Below are 11,983 nucleotides of genomic sequence, written 5' to 3'. Positions count from 1 at the left end.
CTCTGTCAAATAAATGAATAAAATCTTTAAAAAAAAAAAAAAAAAGAGAGATTTGATTTATTTATTTGACAGAGAGAGATGGAATTAAAGGGGGGGGGGTAGGAGAAGGAGAAGCAGGCTTCCCGCTGAGTGGGGATCCCGATGCAGGGCTCGATCCCAGGACCCCGGGATCATGACCCGAGCAGAAGGCAGACGTTTAACGACTGAGCCACCCAGGCACCTCTAGTATATACATTTTTTTAAAGAAATCTCTATGCCCAAGGTGGGGCTCAAACTCACGACCCTGAGATCCAGAGTAGCGCGTTCTACCAGCTGAGCCAGCCAGGTGCCCCTAGATTTATTTTTAATTCATGCTTCCAGGAAAAATAAATTTGGAAAGCTCGTTACTCGCTCTTAAAGGACAAATGTATAAATAACACAAAAATCACACTCTTCGGCAACGCTCCACACCTCGGAATATTTTGACCCGATTTCCTTATTTTATGAAATTGAGGACTAGAGTTCATCTTCTGAGGGTCTTGAGAGGCTAGAAACCAAGGTGGAGAGTCGCCTGGGGGCGCCGGGCTGGCTCAGTCCTGAGACTCTGGCTGTCGGGGTTGTGAGTTCGAGCCCTACATGGGGTGTAGGATTACTAAAAATGTACATAAATAAATAAACTTAAAAAAAAAAAAAAGAGTTGCCAGGGAGTAAGGGGGAGGTTAGTAAAAGGGAAGCCCCCCCCTCCCCCATCTGGGTGGGCTCCTCGGACGTGGGCCGCGTGTCAGGGCAGGGCTGGCTGTGGAACTGACCTTAGCCTTGCTTGACGGGAGAAGCCACCTCAGCCTAAGCCCTCATGCCACCTGGTCATACTCCAGTTGTGTGTTAAAATGTGGGTTCGGGAGGCGCCTGGGTGGCTCAGTCATTAAGCCTCTGCCTTCAGCTCAGGTCCTGATCTCAGGGTCCTGGGATCGAGCCCCACATTGGGCTCCCTGCTCAGCGGGGAGCCTGCTTCCCCTCCACCACTCCCCCTGCTTGTGTTCTTTCTCTCTCAAATAAATAAATAAAATCTTAAAAAAAAAAATAATGTGGGTTCGGCTGTTTGTCTTCCCACCCTCTGCATGCTGCTTGCCGAGGGGGTGGGGGTCGGGGGTGGCTGGAGGGGACACCTGCCCACGGGGGCCTCAGCTTTTCAGCCTTGAAGCCACAGCCCAGGGAGCCAGGGCTGGGGAAGAACCCGTGAACCCTGTTTCCCCAGGACGCCCCCTCCCAAAGTTCTCCAGAGCACTCCTTCCTACAGCCCAGCCAGATAGAGGCCCCAGACATCGGAGAACCCTCACTCCTGCTCCCCCACTTTTGCCTCAGGCGAGGGGATGAGATGACACCTCAGACCCAAGTCCCAGGGTGTCTGGGACCCTGGAGGGGGCGTCTTTCTAACGATAAAGGTCAGTAGGGTGAGTCGGTCCTGTAGCCTCTGGGGCTCAGCCTCTGTAGAATCCCGGTGCTGCCGCCGTCTTTGCAACCTTGCACGATGTCGTGCACGGCTCCGTGCCTCAGTTTCCCTCTCTGGGGGAGTGAAATGAGACAGCATTTTCTCCGGAGTTCACAGGGCACCTGGCACGCTGGGAGTGCTCTGTAAGACAGCGACTACGCTCTCTGGCGCTCTCTGAGTGGGGGTTCACCCGGGGTGTATGCCAGAGGCCGGGAACCCAGGGGCAGGGCTCCCTGAGACGGAACATTCCAGAGCACCAGAAACGCTTACCAGCCCCAGCCAGGCAGGCCGTCCAAAGGCCCCCAGGGTGATTCACTCACCCCCCGGGGCCTGATGTCAGCCCCCACCTGGAGCCCTGGTCCTCATTAGCACCGTGGCTGGGTCCTCAGCTCCTGCTTGTCCCCCGCTTGTCTCTCTCCTGTGCCCTGTGCTCCAGTCCGAATGTCACTCCCTGGCCCTGCCACCAGCCCCCAACTTCCAGCCGCTGGGGTGGCAGGTGGGCGGGGGGGCTGTGGGTAGCCTTGGCCTCTCCTCCTCCCTCCCCTGAGCCCCGGCTGGCCGGAGCAAACTGCCAGGCCCCTGGCAGGACTGATTCTAGTAGATTCCCAGATGGTCCTTTTAAGCCTGGAGTTCTCGACTTCCTGTTTGGTTTTAGGTCAGCAGTTCCTAAACCAGAACTTTCTTTCCCATAAAAAGTATTTCTTCAGGTTACTGACACTGTTACGCCACGGTGAAAACCAGGGGAATGTGGGACATTTTTTTAAAATTAGGATCAAAATGAAAATGAAGGTCTGCTCAGGGAAGAAGTCGGATTTTAGAGCTCTGGTCTGGCCTGGTGAGCCGGGTTCAAATCCCCCACCCGCCCCCAGCACTTGCTGGCTGCCTGGCTTTGGACACACGGTTCATGGCCTCCATGCGCTGCTCTTACATAACAAACACAGGAATAAGGATTTCTTCGCTAATGACATGTAGAGATGAAATAAAATATCACAGGAAATGGCTTCTTTTTTTCTTTTTTAATTTTTTAATATATTTTATTTATTTATTTGACAGACAGAGATCACAAGTAGGCAGAGAGGCAGAGAGAGAGGGAGAAGCAGGCTCCCTACTGAGCAGAGAGCCCGATACGGGGCTCGATCCCAGGACCCTGAGATCATGACCTGAGCCGAAGGCAGAGGCTTAACCCACTGAGCCACCCAGGCGCCCCATGGCTTCTTTTTTAAAAAAAATATTTTATTTACTTATTTGACAGAGAGAGAGTGACAGCAACAGAGAGAACATACGGGCGCCTGGGTGGCTCAGTGGGTTAAGCCTCTGCCTTCGGCTCACGTCATGATCCCAGAGTCCTGGGATCGAGCCCCGCATCAGGCTCTCTGATCGGCAGGGAGTCTGCTTCCTCCTCTCTCTCTGCCTCTCTGCCTATTTGTGATCTCTATCTGTCAAATCAATACATAAATTTTTTTTAAAGATTTTATTTATTTTATTTGACAGAGAGAGATCACAAGTAGGCAGAGAGGCAGGCAGAGGGAGAGAGGAGGAAGCAGGCTCCCCGCTGAGCAGAGGGCCCGATATGGGGCTCGATCCCAGGACTCTGAGATCATGACCTGAGCCGAAGGCAGCAGCTTAATCCACTGAGCCACCCAGGCGCCCCAATAAATACAATCTTTAAAAAAAAAAAGAGAGAGAGAGAGAGAACACAAGCCAGGGGAGTGGGAAAAGCAGACTGCCCACTGAGCAGGTAGCCGGATTCGGGACTCAATCCCAGGACCCCAGGATCATGACCTGAGCCGAAGGCAGACGCTTAATGACTGAGCCACCCAGGCGCCCCCAGAAGTGGCTTCTAGCACACATCCAGCAGAGAAGAAACACTCAGTGTCCAAAGAAACAGAATTCCTCCCCTCCCAGGGCCACTCAGCTCATCCCCAGTGAGAATGGGTCAGGGGTTCCCTGCCACCTGCTCCAACTTTCTCTCCCATCAAGGTTGAACAGAGAGGTCAGAAGAGAGAATAAGACCGAGGGAGAAGCGAACGTTCAGGGGGAAATAATTGGTGGAGAAATTGTTTGAAGAGAAGGTGTCAGAAGGACTAAGGGGAAAAAAAAGTCTCGGAGTTTCCAAGAAGCAACGCCGAGCATCGATCTGAATCCTCTAATGATAATTATGAAAGAAATCTGCATTGTTTACCCGTAATTTCCACACCTTTGGAAGGAGCGTGATTGGACAAAGGACCCACTGCTAGGGTCTCCATCACTCCTGATGGGAGTTTCTTGGGGTTCTTGAAAAAAATCTGTAACGCATTTTGCTAAGTGCAAGAAGCCGGTCTGAAAAGGCCACGTGCCCTTTGATTCGAACTGTATGACATCCCGGCAGAGGCAAGACCGTGCAGAACATGCAGAGATTAGTGGTTGCTGTGGCTGCGTAGGGAGGAGGAGGTGGGAGGCATGCACAGGCGAGCAGGTGATTTTTAGGGCGGGGAAGCTATTCTGGATGATACTGAAATGGGGGGTTATGCGACATTATGCGCGTCTCAAGACCCATAAAACTGAAGGTAAAGGGGGAACCTTAATGCAAACGATGGATCTCAGTCAATACAAATGTACTGATGCTGGTTCAGTATACTGAGAGTATACAGAGAGAGAGAGCGAGAGAGAGAGAGCGCACAAGCAGGCAGAGAGGCAGGCAGAAGCGGAGAGAGAAGCAGGCTCCCGGCCGAGCAAGGAGCCTGATGTAGGACTCGATCCCAGGACCCTGAGATCATGACCTGAGCCAAAGACAGCGGCTTAACCCACTGAGCCACCCAGGCGCCCCTAAACCCAAGCATTTCTTAAAAAAAAAAAAAATTGTAATAGACGTTCCATATTCACCTGAGATATTACTAATGGGGGAAACTGTGTGCCAGGAGAGGGGGGGTCTGTGGGACCTGTTCTACCCCTGTACGATCTGCTTAATTTTCTGATAATCCAAAACCATTCTGTAAAATGCTGTCTATGAATTCCAGTATTTTCCAGTATTGGACCCTGGCGACAGGGAACCCTGACAGCTTATCACTGATTAGCCCGAGTGGTCCCAGACAAGCCCCTTGCCCCTCTGAGCCCGAGTTTCCTCTTCCTTAAAAGGTGGCTCAGTCAGTTGAGCATCTGCCTTCTGCTCGGGTCAGGATCCCAGGGTGCTGGGATCAAGCCCCTGGTTGGGTTCCCTGCTGGGGAGGAGCGGTTGAGTGTCTCCCTCTCCCTCTGCCCCTCCTGCTCATGTACTCTTTCTCACTCTAATTAATAAATAAAATTTAAAAAAAATGTTTTAAAGGAGCGCATTGGGCCAGATTATCTCTAAAGTCAGCCTCTGCCAATGACAACCTTGGACTTGAACGACATTTTGGAAGGATAGCAGAGTGACAGTCTGGGTGTCTCAGGAAACAGCCCCATGAGTCAAGTTCAGGGGATGTGCACCGCCCCTGGTTCAGTTCCTAGAATGCCAGGAAGGTCTAGAAAATGCCCAGTCTCCCGCCTGGGTCACCTTGATGGGCCAATTCCAACTTCCTCCAAATACCACGCGGGAGGCGACAGCAACCAAAGCACTAAATTGCCTCTGGTCCCCTCCAGCAGGCGGGGGTTTCTTCCCTCCTGGGCTCGGCCTAGAAGCTCATATTTTATTCATGAAAATTGGAGGCCCGGGGAGGCCTCGGGCATAAACAGGATGTAAATATTTGTGGGCGGTGGGGGAGAGGTGGTATTGGAGCTGGGGCTGCCCGGAGCGGGGACCTCGGGACGCTGTGCAGTGGGGACCCGCCCACCTCCAGGTCCTCCGTCGGTCGGGCATGGGGGGCATGTGCTGGCTGCACCCCAGCTTGGAGACCCGGTTTGGGACTCCAGTACCCTCCAAGCGAGACGGGGTGTGGCTGAACCTTCTGGTGGCCCCCCCCAGCCCAAGCCATCCCCCTGATCAACAGCGTTCCTTCATCCCGCCTTTCTGAGTTGGGGACTGGCTTTCTGACACTTGCAGGGGTGCCTAGCCCCCGCTCCAGCCCCTCACCTGCCCTCCCAGCACCTGGACACCCTTTGTCTCAGCTCTGCGGAGCTCTGGCCGTCCCCAAGGCTGTACCTTTGCTTCACTCGCTGCTGCTCCTGCGGTGAACTTACATCTTTGAGCTTTGACTTGTCTTGGAGACCCCCTCTCCCCCTGGTTGCGTGGACTACACCCTTTTCTGGAACCTGGGGCCAGCAGTACCCCTGGGGCTCAACCAGGAGAGTAACGCCCACTCCCTTCTCAGGGCCTGGCCTGGGCATCCTGTCCTCCAAGAAACTTCCTGATGTTTGTCCTCAACGTCTGGGTTCAGAGCCGGTCTGGTCCTCCCACGGCATGTGCCCTGGGGAGCAGAAGCCCTTCCTCGTCTGTATCCCAAATGCCGACAGGGCCCTGACTTTGGACCCGTTCACGAAATACTTGTTGAATAAATGAACGGGGGCGTGGATGGGGGAACGAATCAAGGCATGGCCCGACTGCCACCTGTGTCTCCGGGCATCTGTCTCTTTTTCTTGTCCCCCTGCCCCACTCCACAGCCTGTGTACTACCTCCCCACACCAAGGACGCTCCCTGGGGCAGAATAAGCCATAGTTCTGGTGGAATCTTTGAGGTTATCGAGGATTTCCAAAGTTATACCCTGCACCCCAGCACCTTCGGTGTGGGGCAAACATTTCAATCTGGGAGCCGCACTTTCTTGGAACTGATGCCCTCGGGGCTTCCAGAAGAATGCGGTGTGCAAGTGGGCAAGCTCAGACGAGGCTTCCCTTCCAGATGCCTTCTTCAGATAGGGACACACCCATGCTTGGCTATCTCTGGGATTCAGGGGGAAAAAAATACACCCCCAAGTTGGACGCAAGAGAAGCACCCCGTTTGCAGTGGCGGTGCTGCAGAGATGGTGGGTGTGACGTCACCCGGAGAAGAATGTCCTGGGAGGACTGGTACAGAAAGAATCCTCAAACCGCCTAAGTGAGGTCCCCCCCACCAAGATTTTATTTATTTATTTTTTTGACAGTGAGAACAGGCAGGCAGAGAGGCCTGCAGAGGCAGAGAGAGAATCAGGCTCCCTGCTGAGCTGAGCAGAGCAGGGCTGATCCCAGGACCCTGAGATCATGACCTGAGCCAAAGGCAGCAGCTTAACCCACTGAGCCACCCAGGCGCCCCTAGGTGAGGTTTTTAAAAAGGCAGCCAGTCAACCCCTAATTGATCCTGGGTGGACATGTAGTTTTTCTCTGTTGTAAGGCTTCTTAGCTTAAAGTGGGCTCCCGGATCTAGCTGTCCAAATGCTCCATGACACAGAGAACCCGAGAGGAAGCAAAAGAAAGAAAAAGTCCCACAGAGCATCCTAAAGGGCCTGGGCCAGCACAGGTCTGCAGGGAGAATCCCCACACCCCACCCCTGCGTTTATCCCTTTACTGGGGTCTTAGGACAGAGGTTCGTTCCTGCTTCGTGTCCAGGCCCCCAGACCTATGACGTCGGAACCTTTGTGGTCCCTCCCCTCCCCCAGCCTCAGCATCTGTGTCCCACGCTCTGCTCTGGGTGATTCTATGCAGCCAGGCTGGAGAACCCCTGACCGCTGCTTCCTGAGCCCACACTTGTGTCCTGCCCCCGGCCGAAGCTGAACCACCCCTGACGCAGCAAGACGTCAGATAGGATGATTGACTCCAGGGGCGCCTGGCTCACTCAGTCAGTGGAACTGCGATGCTTGATCTCAGGGTTGTGAGTTCGAGCCCCATGTTGGGTATAGAGATGTCTTTTTTTTTTTTTTTAAGATTTTACTTATTTATTTGACAGAGAGACAGATCACAAGTAGGCAGAGAGAATCAGGCGGGCTGCGGGAACTGAGCAGAGAGCCCGGATGCAGGGCTTGATCCCAGGACTCTGAGGTTAGGACCTGAGCCCAAGGCAAAGGTTCAACCCATTGAGCCATCCAGGCACCTCTGAGCATAGAGATGTCTTAAAAATAAAATCTGAGGGGCGTCTGGATGGCTCAGTGGGTTGAGCATCTGACTGATTTCGGCCTGGGTCATGTCCTCGGGGTCCTGAGATGGGACCCTGGGGCTGGGCTCTGAGCCGGGTGTGGGGCCTGCCTAAGATTGTTTCCTCCTTCTCGCTCGGTCCCTCCCCTTGCTCGCACGAGAAATAAAGAAATCTTAAAAAAATAAATAAATAAAGCGTTGCTAGCAACTGACAAACCGTTCTCCCAAAGAGCTTTACAGTTTGCCCGGAACAGAAAAAACAGGCAAACAGATAAGTCACGGAAAAGAAATAGAAAAAGTCAATGCATTTATTAAAAGGTGCTTATCAAGTAGGTGAAAATTATGAAGCCAATATAACATATTGGCTTAACATGATCTATGTCAACTAACTGGAACTCAAAAACCTGGGGCGGCTGGGTGGCTCAGTGGGTTAAAGCCTCTGCCTTCGGCTCAGGTCATGATCTCAGGGTCCTGGGATTGAGCCCCGCATCAGGCTCCCTGCTCTGTGGGGAGCCTGCTTCCCCCTCTCTCTCTGCCTGCCTCTGCCTACTGGTGATCTCTCTCTGTCAAATAAATAAATAAAATCTTTCAAATAAATAAATAAATAAGTAAAACTTAAAAAGAAAGTGAACATGAAAGCAGTAATGACACATACATACATGTTGTGTTACACACCATGTATGTTACAGCTAATGTGCGCATGTGTGTGTAGATTTGCACACCACATCGACACCCCGGCAGAAACATGCACTCCTGGGGAGCCTGGCCGGCTCTGTCGGTATAGAGCACGCAATTCTTGGTCTTGGGGTTGTAAGTTCTAGCCCCACAATGAGCGCAGAGATGACTTAGAAACAATAAAAAAATCTTTTTTTTTTAAATATTTTATTTATTTATGTGACAGATGAGATCACAAGTAGGCAGAGAGAGAGAGAGAGGAAGGGAAGCAGGCTCCCTGCTGAGCAGAGAGCCCAATCCGGGGCTCGATCCCAGGACCCTGGGATCACGACCCGAGCTGAAGGCAGAGGCTTTAACCCACTGAGCCACCCAGGCGCCCCGTAATCTTTTTTTTTTTTTTTTAAGATTTATTTATTTGGCTGGGCGTGAGAGAGAGCGCACAAGCGGGTCGGGGGGGGGGATAGGAGAGGGAGAAGCAGGCTCCCCGCTGAGCAGGGAGCTCAACACAGGGCTCAGTCCTGGGACCCTAGGATCATGACCTGAACCAAAGGCAGATGCTTAACCGACTGAGCCACCCAAGTGAACCAAAAATAATAAAAAATCTTAAAAACCAGAAGTCGGCACTCCTATCTCGCACGGGCCACTGCCGGAGGGGTAAGTGGACAGAACTGGAATGAGCTGGGTGCTCTGGTCCCGCCTTGTCCCTCAGCAGATGAAGCCGCCACAGAAGGCCAGGGCAGACATGCCGACGAGGACAGGAAGAGGGGCCAGCCCGGACGACTGGACAACCGGAACAGAACTAGAGTAAGGAACCCAAACAGCCTAGCGGTTCAGGCTCCGCAGTGTGCGCCGACAGCCTGGCGGTGCTGCTTGCAGCCCTGGGGTCAGGCCACACAGCAGCACGCAGATCCCATGGTCCCCGGGGTGCTAGGGGAAAATTCTGTGCCCTTTCTTTTCCCCGGGAAGGCAAGGAAGCATGTGGAAGCAATTTTCGAAGTTACCCATTGTGAACATTTAGCAAAACAGCTAAAAAGGACAAACTTTGCATACAGAAGGCACTTAAACAGCACGGGTACTTCCCAAGAAGGACACGTTTGCTCAGGCGTGAGGGATTTCAGCTTGGCCTGGGGCTCCTTGGAAGACCTAGCTCGAAGGGCATCTCCCTGTGGGGCCTGGGCCACTCCGTCAGGTCTCCAGGCGTCGCCTGTCACTTGGGGGACACCTGTACACCTGCCAGGATTCTCGAGTCATGAAGCTCCTGTCAGACTCCCTCTGCGCCACCTGTTGTGGTCAGAAGAGTGCTCCCAGAACAGTGCTCCCAGAGAAGTGCTCCCAGAACAGTGCTTCCGGAACAGTGCTCCCATGGGGCTGGTCCCTTGTGAACTTTCCACGAGGGAGTCGTGTCCCGGCTCCAGAGTGAGGACTGTCCTTGTCCAAGGGGCTTCCCTCTCTGGGATGCCTGTGGAGAGAGGCGGGGCGGAGGTTACCCAGTGACCTCGTTAACCAGAATGACAGCAGCAAGCCACACACTGGGAGACACAAGCCGGACTTGGGGAGAGACTCTAGGAGAGGCGGAGACAGGCCCAGAGGGAGGGGCCTTCGTGGTACGGGTGCCTCCTCTACGGACAGAGTAATGACCTTAACCAAGGCCCCAGGAAGCTCCTGGGGAGGCCAAGATGCCCTCGGAGGCGCAGAGATGACAGCAGCTGCTCAGACGCAGCGAGGAGCATGGCTCTGGGTCAGGCCACCCGGCGGGATCCGGGCTCCGCCTCCCACTCCCCAAAAAAGACCTGGGCTGCCAGGTGCCTCAGTTTCAACATCTGTAACAGGGATGACAACAGCTTCCCAGAGGGCCGTATGGGGTCCGGGTAAAGCCCTTTACCCAGGCCAACTGCTAGTTACTATTACTGAACCTCAGCGGGGCCTGGAGATGGGCACCAGCCTCACATTCCCTCCGGGGACAGCAGGCAGAGAGGCAGCTGTCCAAGGTGGGGAGCTGGGATGCTTGAGCGGCCATCTGTGGCCCGGCCACAAATCTCAGGGGCCCAGGGTTTTCTCATGTGCAATAATAACAGTACTCGACCACGGAGTGGCACTTTACTTTTTATTCTTCTTTTAAAGATTTTTTATTTATTTGAGAGAGAAAGAGCACGAGTAGGAAGAGGGGCAGAGGGAGAGGGACACGCAGGCCCCCCCACTGAGCGCGGAGCCGACGAACACAGGGCTGGATCCCAGGACCCGAGATCATGACCTGAGCTGAAGGCAGACACTTCACCGACTGAGCCACCCAGGCGCCCCGCAATTTGACATTTTGAATTAGGATCATAAAGTTCCCTTGATAGACACTAGTATGTCAAGTTCTCTTAAGCATTTCAAATCCTTAAAAGACCAAATATGTAATGATTATACTTGAGCGCTACGGGAAAATATTAATGTAAAATTTTGACTGACTTCATCACGTCTGTAATTCTGAAACTCCCCGGGATTATTCATTTATTCCAAAAATATTTCTCAATGACACCCGAAACTAAAAGATCATCGTGCGTCGACTCTACTCGAAAGGAAAAAAAAAAAAAAAAGGAAAGAACCCTGATTCTTCTTGCCAAAAATTATCTATCTACCTATCCTCTCCGTCTGCTGAATGCTGCCATGATTCAAGACGCTGCCACAGCAGTGGCTAATATGGAGAAAAATCCTTGCCATCATGAAACATACTCTACCGGGGGACACAAAGCACAATACATACTTAATACATATTTATCAGCTAGAGTTCCATGTTATAGAAGAAAAGGGAAAGCCGGGTAGGGAAGGGACAGGTAAAAGGAAGGAACAGGGAAGCCTCAACGAATAGGTAACACAGAGAAGAATGAGGTTGAGAGCAAGCCACGTGCACATCTGAGGGAAGAGCATTCTAGGCCAAGGAAATAGCAAGTGCAAAGGTCCTGAGGTAGGCATGTGCTAGGCCCTTCTCAGTGAGCGCAAGGAAGCCTTTGTGCCTGGAACGGTGTATGAGGGCAAGGGTGGTAGAAAGAGGTCAGGGAGATGGCCTTGTGCAGGTAAAATGCACGAGGCCCTGTAGGGTTTGGGTTTTTCCCTCTACCTTGATGCCAAATGTTCTGTGAGGATCTGCCTGGAGACCTCCTACTCCATAAGGTCATTCTAATGACCCTAATGAAATCGAAGATTCTCTTGCCTGGAACCTCGCAATTCTTTTTCTATTTCTACCAGTCTGTTAAGTATCTGCGTCTTGACTTCCGCTCGGGTCATGATCTCAGGGTTGTGCAATCAAGGTTGAGTGGTGGAACCTGCTTAAGGTTCTCCCTCTCCCTCTGCCCTTCCCCACCCCCACCTGCTTGTATGAGCTCTAAAAAAAAGAAAAGAAAAGAAAAGTACAAAAGCATATAAAACAGGCTCAGGGCTCAGACCACCCAAGGTAGATCCAAGAGATCCCCCTACTCGCCAAGAGATCTTGGGGACAAAGCTTGACGTCTCTGCCTCGGGTTCCTCTTCTGTGAAGTAGGGGTAGGAGAGAGAAAAGGGAAGAATGGGGGAGAGAACTTTAGTGGTATCCATAATGTTTTCTTTCTTTCTTTTTTTAAGATTTTATTTATTCATTTGACAGAGAGACAGATTACAAGTAGGCAGAGAGGCAGGCAGAGAGAGAGGGAAGCAGGCTCCCTGCTGAGCAGAGAGCCCGATGTGGGGCTCGATCCCAGTTCTCTGAGACCATGACCCAAGCCAAAGGCAGAGGCTTAACCCACTGAGCCACCCAGGCGCCCCAAGACGCAAAAATTTTTTTTTTTTTTAAAGATTTTATTTATTAATCTGACAGAGAGAAATCACAAG

At 52.4% G+C, this 11,983-nt stretch overlaps 1 long non-coding RNA gene across 3 annotated transcripts in view; it reads right to left on the bottom strand.

Annotated features, from left to right (window-relative positions):
* Nucleotides 1-7,643: 7,643 nt before the first annotated feature.
* Nucleotides 7,644-11,983, bottom strand: part of LOC132026634 (uncharacterized) — an 8,120-nt gene continuing 3,780 nt past the window's right edge. For all 3 annotated transcript variants that reach the window (XR_009406951.1, XR_009406952.1, XR_009406950.1), the window contains exon 3: nucleotides 7,644-9,596. This is a non-coding gene — a long non-coding RNA (uncharacterized LOC132026634). The remainder of the gene's footprint in view (nucleotides 9,597-11,983) is intronic.

The sequence above is a fragment of the Mustela nigripes genome, chromosome 11 (assembly GCF_022355385.1).
Source record: "Mustela nigripes isolate SB6536 chromosome 11, MUSNIG.SB6536, whole genome shotgun sequence".
NCBI lineage: Eukaryota > Metazoa > Chordata > Mammalia > Carnivora > Mustelidae > Mustela > Mustela nigripes.
The sequence above is the reverse complement of the archived record's forward strand: the minus strand, read 5'-3'. Positions and strand labels throughout refer to the sequence as shown.